Source organism: Bombina bombina, chromosome 4 (genome assembly GCF_027579735.1).
Source record: "Bombina bombina isolate aBomBom1 chromosome 4, aBomBom1.pri, whole genome shotgun sequence".
Taxonomy (NCBI): domain Eukaryota; kingdom Metazoa; phylum Chordata; class Amphibia; order Anura; family Bombinatoridae; genus Bombina; species Bombina bombina.
In genome coordinates, this window is record NC_069502.1 from 15,160,600 (window position 1) to 15,182,122 (window position 21,523).

Consider the following 21,523-nt stretch of genomic DNA (forward strand, 5'->3'; position numbering starts at 1 on the left):
GGTCCACCGCCACTCGACTAAAAGGCTCCTCTATTATGGGGAGGGAGTGTAGCTTCGCCTTATATCGGTCTCCTCTTTTCCCTACTCGTTGGCAGGTGTCACACATCTGGCAATACTGCCTAATATCTTTGGTGATCCCTGGCCAAAAGAAATTCTGAGTTAGGCGGTGCTTCGTCCGACTAACTCCTAGGTGGCCTGACAGCGGAATATCGTGGGCAACCCATAGCAGTTCTCGTCTATACCTCTGAGGTACTATTAACTGCTGAACGGACAGGGGAATAGATCCAGCCACTATCTTCTCTGCATACCTGTACAGTAACCCCTTATCCCAACCATACCTCTCTCCTTCCAACCCCACCTTATTCTGGTCTACCTTATCCCTATATACTTGCAACGAGGGGTCAGTGGCCACTTCGCTACCAAACTCTAGTGGAGGGGTCCAAGAGACATTAGGGGGGTGATTGCTTACCTGAGCCTCAGAGTGATCAGCCAGTGCGTTGGTGCGGGCCTGTTGTCGGGTAACCATGGGCAGTGCTGCTTGTGGGGAGGTTCGGGGTGCAAAAGCTGAAGTCAGCTCCCCTAAGTCGTTGCCCAAAATAACTTCTGCGGGCAAATTTTGCATAAGGCCCACTTCTACATTCCCCGACCCTGCTCCCCAATCCAAGAGTACTTTGGCCGTGGGAATCTTGTAAATGGCTCCCCCGGCCACCCGGACAGCTACACAGTCTCCGGTGAGTTGATTGGTAGAAACTAAATGTTTCCAGAGCAAGGTTATGGTGGCCCCAGAGTCACGCAGCCCTTGGACACGTCGGCCCTCTATATAGACCACCTGGCGGTGGCTTTGTAGGTTGTCCGAAGTGGCCTGTACTGGGTTTACCTCGTGTAAGATGCCCAAGGGTTCCTCGTGGAAGACTGCAGGTTGGGTCTGTAGTCGGGGCTCATTCTGGTAGCAGTGTACAGCTGCCTGGTTGTTTGACAAGTTGTTCTGGTTGTTCCAGGTGGATCGATTCTTGTTCCTGGGACAGTTTCTCTGAATGTGCCCTTGTTGGTTACAAAGATGGCAACGGATAGCTGATCGAGTCTGGTATCGGGGAGGGGGTGGGTAGAGTCCCCCTCCAGGATGGGGTAGCAGAGGTGTGGGAGCTGCAGTGGGGGTTGGGGTGACCCCAATACTGGAGCGTTGCTGTGTTCGTTGAGCTCTCCGAGCGTCTTGGTATTCATCGGCCAAGGTCGCTGCGGCATGTTCTGTGCACGGTTTTCGTTCTCTCAGCCAGTTTTGCAATTCAGTGGACACCCCTTGGAAGAATTGCTCCATCAACAGGAGTTGTAAAAGGTCTTCCAACTGGGTGACTTGGGCTGCCTGCAACCAGCCTTTAGCGGCCCTGGTTAGCCGATGCGCCCACTGAGTTTGGGTATCTTTCTCCAGCTTCTTCAGGTCTCGGAACCGCTGTCGGTATGCCTCCGGGATAATAGCATACCTAGTCAGGATGGCCTGTTTTACCTTCTGGTAGTCCCTGCTGTCATCATCTCGTATGGTGCGGTAGGCTTCAGCAGACCGTCTGGATAACTTGCCAGCCAGTAGGGGAACTTGGTCAGTGGTACTAATGTTATGCAGTTGGCATAATCGCTCAAAGTCCTGTAGGTACCCATCGATATCCTCTGTGTCGGTATGATCCTTGAATGCGTGGTAGGGAATCTTAGCTTTCCCTGTACCAGCACTGGAGTGTACTGGTAGCCCCTCTCCGGGTCTCGGGGTGGTTTGTCGGGTCACCATCAAGTACTCATGTACGTCTGCTGATGTCCGTGTCAGGAGATCCTCCGAATGGGGTAGCGGAAAAAAAGCCAACCGGGTCCGCATCTCTTTTTGGAATTCAGTTTCGTTGTTCGCAATGGGTACGGCCGTACCTGTTACCCGGTCTCCCTCCATGAGCTCTGCAATCAGCCTTGCTTTGGTTTTATTGCTGGCAATAATTCCTCTCGCCTCCAGTAATTCCTTCAATGCAGTTCTCTTTAGTCTGGTATAATCTGTCCCCATTCACCGTCTGTTTATATACATCACATGTCCTACGATTTGCTGTGCGGTTTGAATCCCGTCGCTTGCCACCAATTGTAGCAGAGAGGCAGTAGGATCTGTAATATATTTTGGGTAGGCAGAGACAAGCAAGTAACTACTCTTGGTAATTGTAGCAGAGAGGCAGTAGGATCTGTAATATCTTCTTGGTAAGCAGAGACAAGCAAATAACTACTCTTGGTAATTGTAGCAGAGAGGTAGTAGGATATGTAATATCTTTTGGGTAAGCAGAGACAAGCAAGTAACTACTCTTGGTAATTGTAATAATAACCCCTTTCCACCAAGAACTAGACGACACATAGCTTGGGAGTCAACAACAACTATTTCTTCAACAGAACAAAAATAACAAACACTTTTTAAAAAACAGTCTCCCCTACAAGGGGTTTCCAAACTGAAACAGCAGGGAGTTTAAACAGTAACATACAGTTTAGCATACATTTTAACCATTAGCCTAAATAACAATTCCTGCATAGTTCATAAGTGGCGAGTTTTGCCATAGGCGGTAAAAAAGGCATATTCTCTTCTGGTATATCTGGATTTTAGATTCCAGAAAAGTGAATGCAGGGTGTTCTCTTGCTAACTGGAATATCTTCTCCCGATCTCTGTAGGTTTGAAAGCAGACAATGATATCCCTGGGAGGTTGGTTATCAGAGGGTTTGGGGCGTAAAGCAGGATGAGCCCTTTCCAGGAGGATATTTTCTATTATTCTCTGACATGCAATCGCCAGGGATTGAAACAGGTTCTGCAGCTGGTTCTTCACCTTTTATTGTTTCTGGGACCCCTCTAATCCTGAGGTTATTCCGGCGTGCCCGGTTTTCAATGTCGTCAATTTTATTTTCTAAATCAGTCATTTGCGTTTGTTGCGATTCAATTGAGTCAGACATAGAGGACATTTCCTTAACCAGCTCTTCTCTATCGTTCTCTAAGGTCTCTACACGAAAGCCAAGTTCATTTAAATCTCTTTTAAGCTCAGCACATTCAGACTTGATGCAAGATTTAACCTGATTTATTAGGGCTTCCATTGCCTTGAGTGTCACTGGACCATCTGGGGTCTGTTGTGCAGGATCTGGGGATAAAGTGTGGTCTAGAGGGGTATCCGGGTAGTCTGATAATGATTCATCTTCCCTTCCCATCTGAAGTGCATCTGCTTTTTTCTTTTTGTCTGTGTTCTTGAAAAAGGTACTCACAGTGGCAGCTGCATTAATGGATTTTATATTTTTGTCCGCTTTTGTATTCCTTTTCTGCGCCATGTTAGGATCAGGGGAGCAAATTATTTAATACAATAGAGTGGGCCTATACTGCAATTACAATGTCTGGTATCCGATATCTGATATCTTAGAGCAAGACCAAGTTGGTTCAAACAGGATGTGCACCTCTTCTTGATTCAGCTAGCTGTATTAAGTTAAAGAGTATGTCTTGTGCTTGATAAGCTAGCCCAGTAGGGGGATAGAGACAGGAAAATATTATGGCAAGTTGTCCATGTTATTCAGTATGTCATTTATTTATTAGGCGCAGGGGCCTGCTTTCTGAGGCTAGTATAGCGTTTACATGTTCTGCCGGTTATGTAACGTTCAGGTTTATAGCTTAAAAATCGCTACATTTGTCCTAAAATTCTGCGTTGCTGTATTAAAGATGTTATTGTGCTTTCTTCTCTATGCCCATGTTGTGCTTTCCTGCGCTTGCAGGATCTCTTACCCCCAAAATGTCAGGAGGATGCCTCTCACTCAGGTCACTAGAATCTGGGGACCGTTAACGTCAGGTCAAGCACCAAAGTTAAGGTTGCTGCTGCACGCCCTGTTAATCTATGGACGTTGTCTCCACTTATGGGGATTGCTCCGCTCCTCTGTTCCGGTGCCCGGTCACTCTAGGCAGGTCTCATGTGCGGCCTAGGCCGCAAATCGGTGCCGCAAACTTGTAAGCTCTACTGAGCAGCCAAACACCTGCAATCAGCTCCCCAACTGTTCACATGCTGCCAGGAGCTATTTTTAAGGCTCTAGAGATGCATGAGGATAGCCAAAAGGTAGGCTCCGTCACTGCCGATGCTGGAGCTCTAGTGAAGTGCGGCCATCACCGATGGCTGCACACTCCGCCCCCCCTACAGGTCCTCTTTTTATATGAATATTCCGTGACAATGACAAATATAAGATTCATAAACTTGCTTATATTGGTGGGTAGGAACTCAATATTAAAAACATCTTTCTCTCCCCTTTAAAAATTCCTGTTGGGTCCAAGAGCAACTGGAACAAGGGGTGCTTTCATTGAACTGGTTTAATTCTGAGTAGGAATTTCCCCTCCCCCCTCTCCTTTTTTTTCTCTCCCCCCTCCCTTCTCCCTCCTCCCTCCCCCACCTTTCTAGCTGCTTGCTATCTCCTGGGTCGGTTTATCCCTCCTTCCCTCCCTGTTGGTTGGTGTGAAGTGAGTGGGGCACAGTCCTCTTGGCATGATTCCTACTTAAGTCAACTTATAGGATGTAAGGGGGTGATAAGAACACCAGAAATACAGCCGGTTCTGGGTCTATAGCCCTGATTTAATAGGTATTAACGGTAGTATATTCACTGATATCTAATAAGCTGAGTTTGTAAAAATATCATTCACAATAATAGGCAGTGCCTCTTCTCTGGGCTTTTTTTTTTTTCTTTTTTTTATTTCATTTTTTTCCTCTTATGGTTTTTTTTGTGATGTTGTTTCTGCTACAGTCTGAGTGCTTAAGATTTCTGAATGACTAGATAGGTTCAAGACAATGCTCCTCAAGGATATGTTTAGTAGACTAACTCATAAGTAGTCCTATGCATAGAATCTCGTTGTATACAGGTACGAAATTATACATTTATTTTGTTCTTCAGCTGTTATGCCTGTTAAGATAAGAGCGACAGTAAGAGATTGTCACCGCTGTTATATAGCAAATGTTATAGACATTTGTCTGTAAAGCTATGGTAAGATATAATTTAGATCTGCCATATGAGTAATATTGTTTTTGTTTATGCATAAATATGTTTGCATGTGATTTTTGAAATAAAGAAATTAAAAAAAAAAAAAGTTACACTAGCAGACTGTTTCACAGTCAAAAAAGTTTTTTTTTTTTACAAAATTTACACTACTGTTACAACAGATATGAGTGGTGGCACTGCAGGCAGGCAACTGCAATTAGATTACACTAGCAGACTGATGTTTCACAGGCAAAATTACACAGGCAAAAAAAAAAGATGTTCTAGCCCTAAAAAGGGATTTTTGGGGTGCTGTCCTTACAGCAGAGATCAGATGAGTCCTTCAGGACTGTAGTGGACACTAATTAATACACTAGCCTAGCTATGAATTTCCCTATAAAATCAGCAGCAGTTACACTATCCCTCCTCTCATTAAGAATGCAGGATCAGAATGAATTTAAAATGGCTGCTGTCCAGGAGCTGGGAGGGTCTGGGAGGGAGTGTCTGCTGCTGATTGGCTGAAATGTGTCTGCAGGCTGTGAGATACAGGGTCAAAGTTTACTCAATGATGAGGAATAGGGGAGGATCGAACATTGCATATGTTCGCCCGCCACGGCGAACGCGAACAAGCTATGTTCGCCGGGAACTATTCGCCGGCGAACTATTCGCAACATCACTAGGGCTAGAACATCAGTCTGCTTTTTTTTTCTGTGTAATCTAATTGCAGTTGCCTGCCTGCCAGCGTGTGTGTCAGGCTCACAGCGTATACTGTGCCCACTTGCCCAGTGCCACCACTCATATCTGGTGTAACAGTAGTGTACATTTAAAAAAAACAACACTTTTTTGACTGTGAAATAATAACAGTTTCCTCCAGTGTCACACCAGTGCAACTCATATATGGTGTAACAGTAGTGTACATTAACCCCTTAATGACCACAGCACTTTTCCATTTTCTGTCCGTTTGGGACCAGGGCTATTTTTACATTTCTGCTGTGTTTGTGTTTAGCTGTAATTTTCCTCTTACTCGTTTACTGTACCCATACATATTATATACCGTTTTTCTCGCCATTAAATGGACTTTCTAAAGATACCATTATTTTCATCATATCCTATAATTTACTATAAAAAAAATTATAAAATATTGAGGAAAAATGGAAAAAAACACACTTTTTCTAACTTTGACCCCCAAAATCTGTTACTCATCTACAACCACCAAAAAACACCCATGCTAAATAGTTTCTAAATTTTGTCCTGAGTTTAGAATTACCCAATGTTTACATGTTCTTTGCTTTTTTTGCAAGTTATAGGGCCATAAATACAATTAGCACTTTGCTATTTCCAAACAATTTTTTTTTCAAAATTAGCGCTAGTTACATTGGAACACTGATATCTGTCAGGAATCCCTGAATAGCCATTGACATGTATATATATTTTTTTAGAAGACATCCCAAAGTATTGGTCTAGGCCCATTTTGGTATATTTCATGCCACCATTTCACCACCAAATACGATCAAATAAAAAAAATTGTTCACTTTTTTCACAAATTTTTAAAAAAACTTTAGGTTTCTCACTGAAATTATTTACAAATAGCTTGTGCAATTATGGCATAAATGGTTGTACATTTTTCTCTGGGATCCCCTTTGTTCAGAAATAGCAGACATATATGGCTTTGACGTTGCTTTTTTGATAATTAGAAGGCCGCTAAATGCCACTGCGCACCACACTTGTATTATGTCCAGCAGTGAAGGGGTTAATTAGGGAGCATGTAGGGAGCTTTTTGGGGTAATTTTAGCTTTAGGGTAGTGTAGTAGACAACCCAAAGTATTGATATAGGCCCATCTTGGTAAATTTCATGCCACCATTTCACCGCCAAATGCGATCAAATAAAAAAAAACGTTACATTTTTCCAAATTTTAGGTTTCTCACTGAAATCATTTACAAACATTTTGTGCAATTATGGCACAAATGGTTGTAAATGCTTCTCTGGGATCCCCTTTTTTCAGAAATAGCAGACATATATGGCTTTGGCATTGCTTTTTGGTAATTAGAAGGCCGCTAAATGCCGCTGCGCACCACACGTGTATTATGCTCAGCAGTGCAGGGGTTAATTAGGGAGCTTGTAGGGTTAATTTTAGCTTTAGTGTAGTGTAGTAGACAACCCCAAGTATTGATCTAGGCCCATTTTGGTATATTTCATGCCACAATTTCACCACCAAATGCGATCAAATTAAAAAAAATAGTCAACTTTTCACAAACTTTAGGTTTCTCACTGAAATTATTTACAAACAGCTTGTGCAATTATGGCACAAATGGTTGTAAATGCTTCTCTGGGATCCCCTTTGTTCAGAAATAGCAGACATATACGGCTTTGGCGTTGCTTTTTGGTAGTTAGAAGGCCACTAAATGCAACTGCGCACAACACATGAATTATGCCCAGCAGTGAAGGGGTTAATTAGGGAGCTTGTAGGGAGCTTGCAGGGTTAATTTTAGCTTTAGTGTAGAGATCAGCTTCCCACCTGACACATCAGACCCCCTGATCCCTCCCAAAGAGCTCTCTTCCCTCCCCCACACCACAATTGTCCCCGCCATCTTAAGTACTGGCAGAAAGTCTGCCAGTACTAAAATAAAAGCTATCTTTTTTTTATTTATATATATATATATATATTAGCATATTTACATATGCTGTTGTGTAGGATCCCCCCCTTAGCCCCCAACCTCCCTGATCCCCCCCAAAACAGCTTCCTAACCCTCCCCCTCTGCCTTATTGGGGGCCATATTGGGTACTGGCAGCTGTCTGCCAGTACCCAGTTTGCAAATAAAATGTTTTTTTTTTTTTTATTTCATTTTTCTGTAGTGTAGCTTCCCCCCCCCAAGACCAATCCCCCACCCACTCCCAGATCACTTAGATTTCCAAGTATTACATATTTTGCACCCCTTTCTCCCACTTATAAAAACATTTTTTTCTGTAGTGTAGCTGTAGCGGTTCCCACCCGCTCCCTCCCCGTGTACGCGCCCGCCCGCCTCCTCCCGTGCACGCGTGTGCGTCTGTCACTGTGAAGCGGGCGTAACCCTTACACTACCTAATCGATACAACATCATTGCTGATGTTTTAAAGCACATTATTCCAAACAATTTAGCAATGTTAGGTGATTTATGCCCTTTATGGATTAAAACCAGACTCTGCATCAACTATGTAATTTTCCATGGGAATTTTGCCATGGATCTCCCTCCGGCATGCCACAGTCCAGGTGTTAGTCCCCTTGAAACAACTTTTCCATCACTATTGTGGCCAGAAAGAGTCCCTGTGGGTTTTAAAATTCGCCTGCCTATTGAAGTCTATGGCGGTTCGCCCGGTTGCGAACATTTGCGGAAGATCGCGTTCGCCGTTTGCGAACCCAAATTTTTATGTTCGCGACATCACTAGTTATTACACTTTTGGATTCCAGAATAATATAATTGGGCTAATACCTGAAGGATACTTAACTGAAGAACAATTAATAGAACAATCCTTTGCATCTATGCCAGAGGGACTATTTACAATTCAGTCTATTTATCCCTTCAGCTCAGAGGAAGGCATCAGTAAAATTGAAGAAGCCTCTCTAGTGTTTGATCAGCCAATCAAACAGCAAGATTACCCCAATACCCAGAGTCATGGGGGCAATGTAAATTATAATCAAGGGGATCTCACCTCTGGGTTGGAGAAGCCTATGAGATAGGACAGTCTGAAATCTTTCCAGGATTTCAGCAAATAGTCGAAGAGCAAATATCTTTAGCTAATGGCTGTTCCAGTGTTGATGAACCCAACTAACTTAAAGGAATTGAGATCACTCCTGGGTATGACGAATTATTCTCACAAATTTATTGATAATTATGCAGAATTAGCGAAACCACTACTACTTCTTCTAAAGAAAGATGTGAAATGGCACTGGAGTGAGACTCAAGAGACAGCCATCAGAGAGCTGAAGAGAAAACTCACTCAAGCACCTTGCTTAGTGTACCCAGAAGGGGGTAAACCTTTCTACTTAGAGACAGGTTACCCAGATATAAGCATGAGTGCTGTTTTGTACCAAAAGCATGATAATTTAAACAAAATCATTGCTTATGCGAGCAAAACTCTATCCCAAGTAGAAATAAAATTTAGCGATTGCGAAAAAAGCCCTCTTATCTACTGTATGGGCTCTACAAAATTTCTGCAGCTATATACAGGGCGAGAAAATTATTGTAGAAACGGCCCACCAGCCTTTGCTATGCTTGCAAAGTTAGAGAATAAGAGATGGGAATTTGTCTAACAGCCGCATAACCGCTTGGACTCTCCTTACAAGGCTGGCCATTAGAAATTCGCTACAAACAAAACAAAAAGAATCCAATTACACAGGGGCTTGCTGAGCTCCCCAACTCTACTGTAGGAACAATTGGTTTTCCCATATAATATATATAATGAGGACCATTGTCAAACATTACCTTGCCTTTACAAATGCCCTTTTCAGATTAGGTTTAACTTTACTTTTATTTTGTGGGTTTGGGGGGTGGGGCTTACTGTTATGGGTTGTTTGATCTTCTTTTGTTGAAAAAGAGCTGATTTCTTTAGGCCAATGCCCTACAAAAAGGCCCTTTTAAGGGCCCACAAAAGGCCCTTTTAAGGGCCCTTGGTAGTGTATTATAGATTAGGGTTTTTTATTTTGGGGTGTTTTTTTTTAAACAGGGTATTAAAATAGGAATAATTTTTATAGTTTTGGATAATTTGGTTTGTTATTTTTTGTAATGGTATTTTTTTTGTTGTTGTAATTTTAGTGTTTTTATTTTTTTAATGTTAAGTTTTAGTGTAAGGCAGCTTAGGTTTTATTTCACAGGTAAATTTGTATTTAATTTAACTAGGTAGTTAGTAAATAGTTAATAACTATTTAGTAACTAGTCTACCTAGTTAAAATAAATACAAACTTACCTGTGAAATAAAAATAAATCCTAAACTTAATAGAATATAAATATTAGTGATATGGTAGCTAGCTTAGGTTTTATTTCACAGGTAAGTTTGTATTTAGTTTTAAATAGGTATTATTTAGTTAATAATTGTAACTTTAATTTAGCTCTACTTTAATTATGTTAAAGTTAGGGGGTGTTAGGGTTAGGCTTAGGGTTAGGTTGAGGAGTCAATATAGTTTAATTTAGGTTGTTTTGCAATGTGGGGGGCTGGCGGTTTAGAGGTTAATAGGTTTATTTAGTGGTAGGGATGTGGGAGGTCAGAGGTTTAGGGGTTATAAACTTTAGTGTAATGGCGGCAATATCGGGAGCGGCAGATTAGGGGTTAGTAGATTTATTTCGGTGTCGGCGATGTCGGGGGTGGCAGATTATTGGTTAATAACATTATGTAGGTGTCGGCGATGTCGGGGGCAGCAGATTAGGGGTGTTAGGTTTAAAGGTAACTTTTTTTTCCCCATAGACATCAATGGGGCTGCATTACGGAGCTTTTCATACCGCGAACGCAGGTGTTATTTTTTTTTCTAACACTCTCTCCCCATTGATGTTTATGGGGAAAGCGTGCACGAGCACGTCAAAACAGCGCTTGGATTTTGTGTGGTATGGAGTCAACGCAAACATATTGGACGCACAAGACGGCTGTTTGAAAACTTGTAATGGCAGCGCAATAGAGTGTGAACTAACGCAACTTTTGTTGCGTTTGTTTCGCACCCCGTTGCGCCCATAACTTGTAATCTACCTGTCTGTAAATAAAATATGTACTAAAACATTTATTCTGCTTTCAGTAACAGATAATGCCCCTAATTAGTATCTTCCTATAACATCAGCTGCTCTAACCAAACAACCAATTCCCAAAACTGCAGGAGAGTTGTGTGATCATTTAGCTGGGAACGATGGAGCTGATTTACTAAGGAGGAGCTTTGCATGATGGAAGCTGTGGTGCATGATGGGGAATGTAGTCTTCTTTAACACACTGCAGGAAACTAGTTCTAATGCTCTCTTGCCTGGGTTTCTGGGAACTGTAGGCCCTTAATTACACTAGGATGCCGGGAGATAAAGTTTAGAGCTGAAGGAAATATAAAAAAAAGAATCTCATAATGACTACATAACCCAGCATGCTTTGCATTACTTTAATACACAAATCCCAGGCTGCTGTATTAACAGACCGAACCCTTTCATCTATCTCCTGACTGTGCATCTGAGAACTGATAATGTATCACTAAGGGTAAGGAAATAATATGATGTTCCCTTATTTAATGTTGTATGTACATGCCAGGGACATAATTTATGTCAGCAGGAGGAGATGGCAATGAGTCTCTGTATGTGACAAAACAATTACATAGGATCATCATTAGCAGGAGTGGGTGTAATATCATCCTTCTTCTATATATATATATATATATATTTATATTTAATGTGATATTCACAAAGGAGAGGTGATAACATCTGCCTAAATGTGTCATAAGTATAATGATAATATTATACAGACATATATAATGTGATATACACACAGGAGAGGTGATAACATCACTAAATGTGTCATAAGTATAATAATAATATTATACAGACATATATAATGTGATATACACACAGGAGAGGTGATAACATCAGCCTAAATGTGTCATAAGTATAATGATAATATTATACAGACATATATAATGTGATATACACACAGGAGAGGTGATAACATCACTAAATGTGCCATAAGTATAATGATAATATTATACAGACATATATAATGTGATATACACACAGGAGAGGTGATAACATCTGCCTAAATGTGTCATAATTATAATGATAATATTATACAGACATATATAATGTGATATACACACAGGAGAGGTGATAACATCAGCCTAAATGAGTCATAATTATAATGATAATATTATACAGACATATATAATGTGATATACACACAGGAGAGGTGATAACATCAGCCAAAATGTGTCATAAGTATAATGATAATATTATACAGACATATATAATATGATATACACACAGGAGAGGTGATAACATCAGCCAAAATGTGTCATAAGTATAATGATAATATTATACAGACATATATAATGTGATATACACACAGGAGTGGTGATAACGTCACTAAATGTGTCATATTAATAATATACATATATATATATATATATATATATATATATATATAATGTGATATACACACAGGAGAGGTGATAACATCAGCCTAAATGAGTCATAAGTATAATGATAATATTATACAGACATATATAATGTGATATACACACAGGAGTGGTGATAACATCAGCCTAAATGAGTCATAAGTATAATGATAATATTATACAGACATATATAATGTGATATACACACAGGAGTGGTGATAACATCAGCCTAAATGTGTCATAAGTATAATGCTAATATTATACAGACATATATAATGTGATATACACAGGAGAGGTGATAACATCAGCCTAAATGAGTCATAATTATAATGATAATATTATACAGACATATATAATGTGATATACACACAGGTGAGGTGATAACATCTGCCTAAATGAGTCCTAAGTATAATGATAATATTATACAGACATATATAATGTGATATACACACAGGAGAGGTGATAACATCTGCCTAAATGTGTTATAATTATAATGATAATATTATACAGACATATATAATGTGATATACACACAGGAGAGGTGATAACATCTGCCTAAATGAGTCATAAGTATAATGATAATTTTATACAGACATATATAATGTGATATACACACATGAGAGGTGATAACATCAGCCTAAATGTGTCATAAGTATAATGATAATATTATACAGACATATATAATGTGATATACACACAGGAGAGGTAATAACATCTGCCTAAATGTGTCATAAGTATAATGATAATATTATACAGACATATATAATGTGATATACACACAGGAGAGGTGATAACGTCACTAAATGAGTCATAAGTATAATGATAATATTATACAGACATATATAATGTGATATACACACAGGAGAGGTGATAACATCTGCCTAAATGAGTCATAATTATAATGATAATATTATACAGACATATATAATGTGATATACATACAGGAGAGGTGATAATGTCACTAAATGTGTCATAAGTATAATGATAATAATATACAGACATATATAATGTGATATACACACAGGAGAGGTGATAACGTCACTAAATGTGTCATAAGTATAATGATAATAATATACAGACATATATAATGTGATATACACACAGGAGAGGTGATAACATCAGCCTAAATGAGTCATAATTATAATGATAATATTATACAGACATATATAATGTGATATAAACACAGGGCAGGTGATAACGTCACTAAATGTGTCATAATTATAATGATAATATTATACACACATATATAATGTGATATACACACAGGAGAGGTGATAACGTCACTAAATGTGTCATAAGTATAATGATAATAATATACAGACATATATAATGTGATATACACACAGGAGAGGTGATAACATCAGCCTAAATGAGTCATAATTATAATGATAATATTATACAGACATATATAATGTGATATAAACACAGGGCAGGTGATAACGTCACTAAATGTGTCATAAGTATAATGATAATATTATACAGACATATTTAATGTGATATACACACACAGGAGAGGTGATAACATCTTCCTAAATGAGTCATAAGTATAATGATAATATTATACAGACATATTTAATGTGATATACACACAGGAGAGGTGATAACATCTGCCTAAATGTGTCATAAGTATAATGATAATATTATACAGACATATATAATGTGATATACACACAGGAGAGGTGATAACATCAGCCTAAATGTGTTATAATTATAATGATAATATTATACAGACATATTGTCATGTTCTGTCTCAGGATATCATGTGAGAGCCTCATTGTCTGGAACAGTTGCTTTAAAGGAAGATTAGTAGAAGCCATACTGATTGAAAATGAAAACAAATTTATTTAAACAACAAAATACTTTGTTTAAGCAAATACTTGCAGAATATTTAAATATGCTACTCAGGTATGTTAAGACCACATACAGCAGGAGTGAAAATAAAGAAAACTAGTAAGCAGAGATGCAGATTCAAAAAGGAAAGTCTTTCTCTTGGTAACTGAAATGTAAGATTTGCACAAGGCAGAAAACAACTTGTAAACAGGTAGCAGGTTTAAAGGTAAAGTCTTTCTCCTTGTAATTGCTGAGTCCAGGAATTGCACAAGGCAGGAAACAACTTGCAAACTGGTAACAGGTTTAAAGGTAAAGTCTCTCTCCTTGTAATTGCTGAGTGCAGGAATTGCACAATGCAGGAAACAACTTGCAAACTGGTAACAGGTTTAAAGGTAAAGTCTCTCTCCTTGTAATTGCTGAGTGCAGGAATTGCACAATGCAGGAAACAACTTGCAAACTGGTAACAGGTTTAAAGGTAAAGTCTCTCTCCTTGTAATTGCTGAGTGCAGGAAATGCACAAAGCAGGAAACAAACTTGAAGATTGGTAACAGGTTTAAATGTAAAAGCTTTCTCCTGGTAATACCTTGTAAACAGGTGCAAAGGAAATCTTTCTCCAAAGAAATACAGGAAACAGGTTCTGACTTGACAAAACAGATCCAATGTGAAGACAAAAATGCAGACTAAAAGCCATCCTTAAATAGGGAGGTTTTGCACAGGGTTGGTTCTGATTAATTCCAGAATTGAGAACACCTGTGTGTTGCACAGGTGTAATAACAAGTAAGGCAAATAGTTATTTATCAGATCTTTTAAGTTCCTTGCTATTCCTAGAACGGGCTGTGGCTCAACACACAAGCAAACCGACTTGCAAGCACACAGGAATAGTAACCACACAGGTTCAAATCCCCACACAGCCCTTCTTAGCAGAATGCCTCCCAGACCTTTTCTTTTTCTTTTTAATCTGGAGGCTTGGTTCCTGACACATATATAATGTGATATACACACAGGAGAGGTGATAACATCACTAAATGTGTCATAAGTATAATAATAATATTATACAGACATATATAATGTGATATACACACAGGAGAGGTGATAACATCACTAAATGTGTCATAAGTATAATAATAATATTATACAGACATATATAATGTGATTGACACACAGGAGAGGTGATAACATCACTAAATGTGTCATAAGTATAATGATAATATTATACAGACATATATAATGTGATATACACACAGGACAGGTGATAACATCAGCCTAAATGTGTCATAATTATAATGATAATTTTATACAGACATATATAATGTGATATACACACAGGAGAGGTGATAATGTCACTAAATGTGTCATAAGTATAATGATAATAATATACAGACATATATAATGTGATATACACACAGGAGAGGTGATAACATCAGCCTAAATGAGTCATAATTATAATGATAATATTATACAGACATATATAATGTGATATAAACACAGGGCAGGTGATAACGTCACTAAATGTGTCATAAGTATAATGATAATATTATACAGACATATATAATGTGATATACACACAGGAGAGGTGATAATGTCACTAAATGTGTCATAAGTATAATGATAATAATATACAGACATATATAATGTGATATACACACAGGAGAGGTGATAACATCAGCCTAAATGAGTCATAATTATAATGATAATATTATACAGACATATATAATGTGATATAAACACAGGGCAGGTGATAACGTCACTAAATGTGTCATAAGTATAATGATAATATTATACAGACATATTTAATGTGATATACACACAGGAGAGGTGATAACATCAGCCTAAATGAGTCATAAGTATAATGATAATTTTATACAGACATATATAATGTGATATACACACAGGACAGGTGATAACATCTGCCTAAATGTGTCATAAGTATAATGATAATATTATACAGACATACATAATGTGATATACACAGGAGAGGTGATAACATCTGCCTAAATGTGTCATAAGTATAATGATAATTTTATACAGACATATATAATGTGATATACACACAGGACAGGTGATAACATCTGCCTAAATGTGTCATAATAATAATACACAGATATATATATATATATATATATATATATATATATATATATATATATATATATATATATATATATATATATAAAATGTGATATACACACATGAGAGGTGATAACATCTGCCTAAATGTGTCATAAGTATAATGATAATATTATACAGACATACATAATGTGATATACACAGGAGAGGTGATAACATCTGCCTAAATGTGTCATAAGTATAATGATAATATTATACAGACATATATAATGTGATATACACACAGGATAGGTGATAACATCAGCCTAAATGTGTCATAAGTATAATGATAATATTATACAGACATATATAATGTGATATACACACAGGAGTGGTGATAACATCAGCCTAAATGAGTCATAAGTATAATGATAATATTATACAGACATATATAATATGATAGACACACAGGAGAGGTGATAACATCAGCCTAAATGTGTCATAATTATAATGATAATATTATACAGACATATATAATGTGATATACACACAGGACAGGTGATAACATCAGCCTAAATGTGTCATAATTATAATGATAATATTATACAGACATATATAATGTGATATACACACAGGAGAGGTGATAATGTCACTAAATGTGTCATAAATATAATGATAATAATATACAGACATATATAATGTGATATACACACAGGAGAGGTGATAACATCAGCCTAAATGAGTCATAATTATAATGATAATATTATACAGACATATATAATGTGATATAAACACAGGGCAGGTGATAACGTCACTAAATGTGTCATAAGTATAATGATAATATTATACAGACATATATAATGTGATATACACACAGGAGAGGTGATAATGTCACTAAATGTGTCATAAGTATAATGATAATAATATACAGACATATATAATGTGATATACACACAGGAGAGGTGATAACATCAGCCTAAATGAGTCATAATTATAATGATAATATTATACAGACATATATAATGTGATATAAACACAGGGCAGGTGATAACGTCACTAAATGTGTCATAAGTATAATGATAATATTATACAGACATATTTAATGTGATATACACACAGGAGAGGTGATAACATCTGCCTAAATGAGTCATAAGTATAATGATAATTTTATACAGACATATATAATGTGATATACACACAGGAGAGGTGATAACATCTGCCTAAATGAGTCATAAGTATAATGATAATTTTATACAGACATATATAATGTGATATACACACAGGACAGGTGATAACATCTGCCTAAATGTGTCATAATAATAATACACAGATATATATATATATATATATATATATATATATATATATATATAATGTGATATACACACATGAGAGGTGATAACATCTGCCTAAATGTGTCATAAGTATAATGATAATATTATACAGACATACATAATGTGATATACACAGGAGAGGTGATAACATCTGCCTAAATGTGTCATAAGTATAATGATAATATTATACAGACATATATAATGTGATATACACAGGAGAGGTGATAACATCTGCCTAAATGTGTCATAATTATAATGATAATATTATACAGACATATATAATGTGATATACACAGGAGAGGTGATAACATCTGCCTAAATGTGTCATAATTATAATGATAATATTATACAGACATATATAATGTGATATACACACAGGAGAGGTGATAACATCAGCCTAAATGTGTCATAATTATAATGATAATATTATACAGACATATATAATGTGATATACACAGGAGAGGTGATAACATCTGCCTAAATGTGTCATAAGTATAATGATAATATTATACAGACATATATAATGTGATATACATACAGGAGAGGTAATAACATCTGCCTAAATGTGTCATAATTATAATGATAATATTATACAGACATATATAATGTGATATACACACAGGAGAGGTGATAACATCAGCCTAAATGTGTCATAAGTATAATGATAATATTATACAGACATATATAATGTGATATACACACAGGAGAGGTGATAACATCAGCCTAAATGTGTCATAATTATAATGATAATATTATACAGACATATATAATGTGATATACACACAGGAGAGGTGATAACATCTGCCTAATGAGTCATAAGTATAATGATAATATTATACAGACATATATAATGTGATGTACATTACAGGAGAGGTGATAACATCTGCCTAAATGTGTCATAATTATAATGATAATATTATACAGACATATATAATGTGATATACACACAGGAGAGGTGATAACATCTGCCTAAATGTGTCATAATTATAATGATAATATTATACAGACATATATAATGTGATATACACACAGGAGAGGTGATAACATCAGCCTAAATGTGTCATAATTATAATGATAATATTATACAGACATATATAATGTGATATACACACAGGAGAGGTGATAACATCAGCCTAAATGTGTCATAATTATAATGATATATAGTCATAAATATAAAATATAAAATAATAATAATACACAGACATATATAATGCTATATAAACACAGGAGAGGTGATGACATGTCACTAAATGTGACACAATAATAATAATAATAATACACAGACATATATAATGTACTATACACACAGGAGAGGTTATGACATGTCACTAAATGTGACACAATAATAATAATAATAATACACAGACATATATAATGTACTATACATACAGGAGAGGTGATAATGTCACTAAATGTGTCATAATAATAATATTCAGACATATATAATGTTATATACACACAGGAGAGGTGATAACATGTCACTAAATGTGACATAATAATAATAATAATAATAATATAATACAGACAATAGGGGGGGTAGTTATCAACGTGTCTATTTTACCTGTCTTGGACGGCCCAATACGCCCGCCTAAGCTCCCCTCACATCGCCGCTGCGGACCTGCAAAATTTCGCCTAAGTTATCAAAAAAGCTGTCAAAAAGCTGCGCACCAAGTACGGGGCAATGAGCAGCGGACTGTGATAGTTATCACTTATCCGATCTCGCTGCTCTTCGGCTTTTTTACATCTTTCTTGCTAGCCTGTCACTAAGCACTCACACTAACTACACTGTTCTACCCCCTATACCGGCGCCCCCGGAGCCCCCCGCAACTAAATAAAGTTACTAACCCCTAAACCGCCACTCCTAGACCCCGCCGCAACTCTTATAAATGTATTAACCCCTAAACCGCCGCTCCTAGACCCCGCCGCAACTCTTATAAATGTATTAACCCCTAAACCGCCGCTCTTAGACCCCGCCGCAACTCTTATAAATGTATTAACCCCTAAACCGCTGCTCCCGGACACCGCTGCCACCTACATTATACCTAGTAACCCCTATACCGTCGCCCTCTATAATAAAGTTATTAACCCCTATCCTGCTGATCCCGCACCTCGCCGCAAATAAATAAATAGTTTAACCCCTAAACCGCCGCTCCCTGACCCCGCCGCAACCTATATTAAATTTATTAACCCCTATCCTGCCCCCCTACACCGTCGCCACCTATAATAAATTTATTAACCCCTATCCTGCCCCCCACTACACCGCCGCCACTATAATAAAATTATTAACCTCTAAACCTAAGTCTAACACTAACCATAACACCCCCCTACCTAGTTAAAATAAATTGAAAGATGCCTGTAAAATAAAAATAAATCCTAACATAGCTACAATATAATTATTATTTATATTGTAGCTATATTAGGGTTTATTTTAAAGGTAAGTATTTAGTTTTAAATAGGATTAATTTAGTTAATAATAGAAATATTATTTAGATTTATTTAATTAATATTTAAGTTAGGGGGGTTTTAGGTTTAGTGTTAGACTTAGGTTTAGGGGTTAATAAATTTATTACAGTGGCGGCGGTGTAGTGGGGGGCAGGATAGGGGTTAATAAATGTATTATAGGTGGCAACGGTGTAGGGGGGCAGATTAGGGGTTAATAAATTTAATATAGGTTGCGGCAGGGTCCGGGAGCGGCGGTTTAGGGGTTAAACTTTTTATTTAGTTGCGGCGAGGTGCGGGATCGGCAGGATAGGGGTTAATAACTTTATTATAGAGGGCGGCGGTATAGGGGGGGCAGGATAGGGGTTACTAGGTATAATGTAGGTGGCAGTGGGCTCCGGGAGCGGCGGTTTAGGGGTTAATACATTTATTATAGTTGCGGTGGGCTCCGGGAGCGGCGGTTTAGGGGTTAATATGTATAGAGTAGAATTTTGTGACGTAAACTTCGATCCGCCGGACTCAGTCCGACACAGATCGATTCTTACGTCACTCCAGATGTTCCGAACACAAGTTCGGCACAATCTGACTACTTTTGGAAGTTATCAAAGAACTACCAGATACGCTCAGCACTTTTCCGGCCCAGCGTACCTGGTTTTCAAACCACCGCCCTGGAGGCGGCGTATGCCATAGGAATCAATGGGAGTCTAACAGCAGCGAAAGCTCATGTTCGCTGCTGCCCGAAATCCCATTGATTCCTATGGTAAAAGTCTACACCTAACACCCTAACATGTACCCCGAGTCTAAACACCCCTAATCTGCCCCCCTACACCGCCGCCACCTACATTATACTTATTAACCCCTAATCTGCCGCCCCCTACACCGTCGCCACTATATTAAATTAATTAAACCCTAAACCTAAGTCTAACCCTAACACCCCGCTAACAAATATTATTTAAATAAATATAAATAAAATTATGATTGGAACAGCCAATAGAATGCGAGCTCAATCCTATTGGCTGATTGGATCAGCCAATAGGATTGAACTTCAATCCTATTGGCTGATTGGATTTTTCAAGGGACGCCATCTTGGATGACATCATTTAAAGGAACCTTCATTCTTCGTTAGGACGTCGATGGAAGAGGATGCTCCACGTCGGATGGATTGAAGATGGACCCACTCTGCTCCGGATGGATAAAGATAGAAGATGCCGCCTGGATGAATACTTCTGCCGGTCTGGAGATCCTGTTCTGCCCGAATCAGATGAAGACTTTTGCCGGTCTGGAGGTCCACTTGTGCCCGGCTGGGTGAAGACGGCTCAAGGTAGGGTGATCTTCAAGGGGGTAGTGTTAGGTTTTTTTAAAGGGGGTTTGGGTGGGTTTTAGAGTAGGGTTGAGAGTGTGGGTGGTGGGTTTTAATGTTGGGGGGGGTTGTATTTCTTTTTTTACAGGTAAAAGAGCTGATTACTTTGGGGCAATGCCCCGCAAAAGGCCCTTTTAAGGGCTATTTGTAATTTAGTATAGGGTAGGGAATTTTATTATTTTGGGGGGCTTTTTTATTTTATTAGGGGGCTTAGATTAGGTGTAATTAGTTTAAAATTAAATTAAAATTATTTTTTTATTTTCTGTAATTTAGTGTTTGTTTGTTTTTGTACTTTAGTTTATTTTATTTAATTGTAGGTAATTGTAGTTAATTAATTTAATTTATTTAATTGTAGTGTAATTGTAACTTAGGTTAGGATTTATTTTACAGGTAATTTTGTCTTTATTTTAGCT

At 37.8% G+C, this 21,523-nt stretch overlaps 1 protein-coding gene across 1 annotated transcript in view; it reads left to right on the plus strand.

Annotated features, from left to right (window-relative positions):
- The first annotated feature begins 11,141 nt into the window (after positions 1 to 11,141).
- The window catches only part of LOC128655841 (zinc finger protein 239-like), an 80,093-nt gene continuing 69,711 nt past the window's right edge, over positions 11,142 to 21,523 (plus strand). The window contains exon 1 of the mRNA XM_053709402.1: positions 11,142 to 11,194. The gene's annotated coding sequence lies outside the window, so the exon portion shown is untranslated. The remainder of the gene's footprint in view (positions 11,195 to 21,523) is intronic.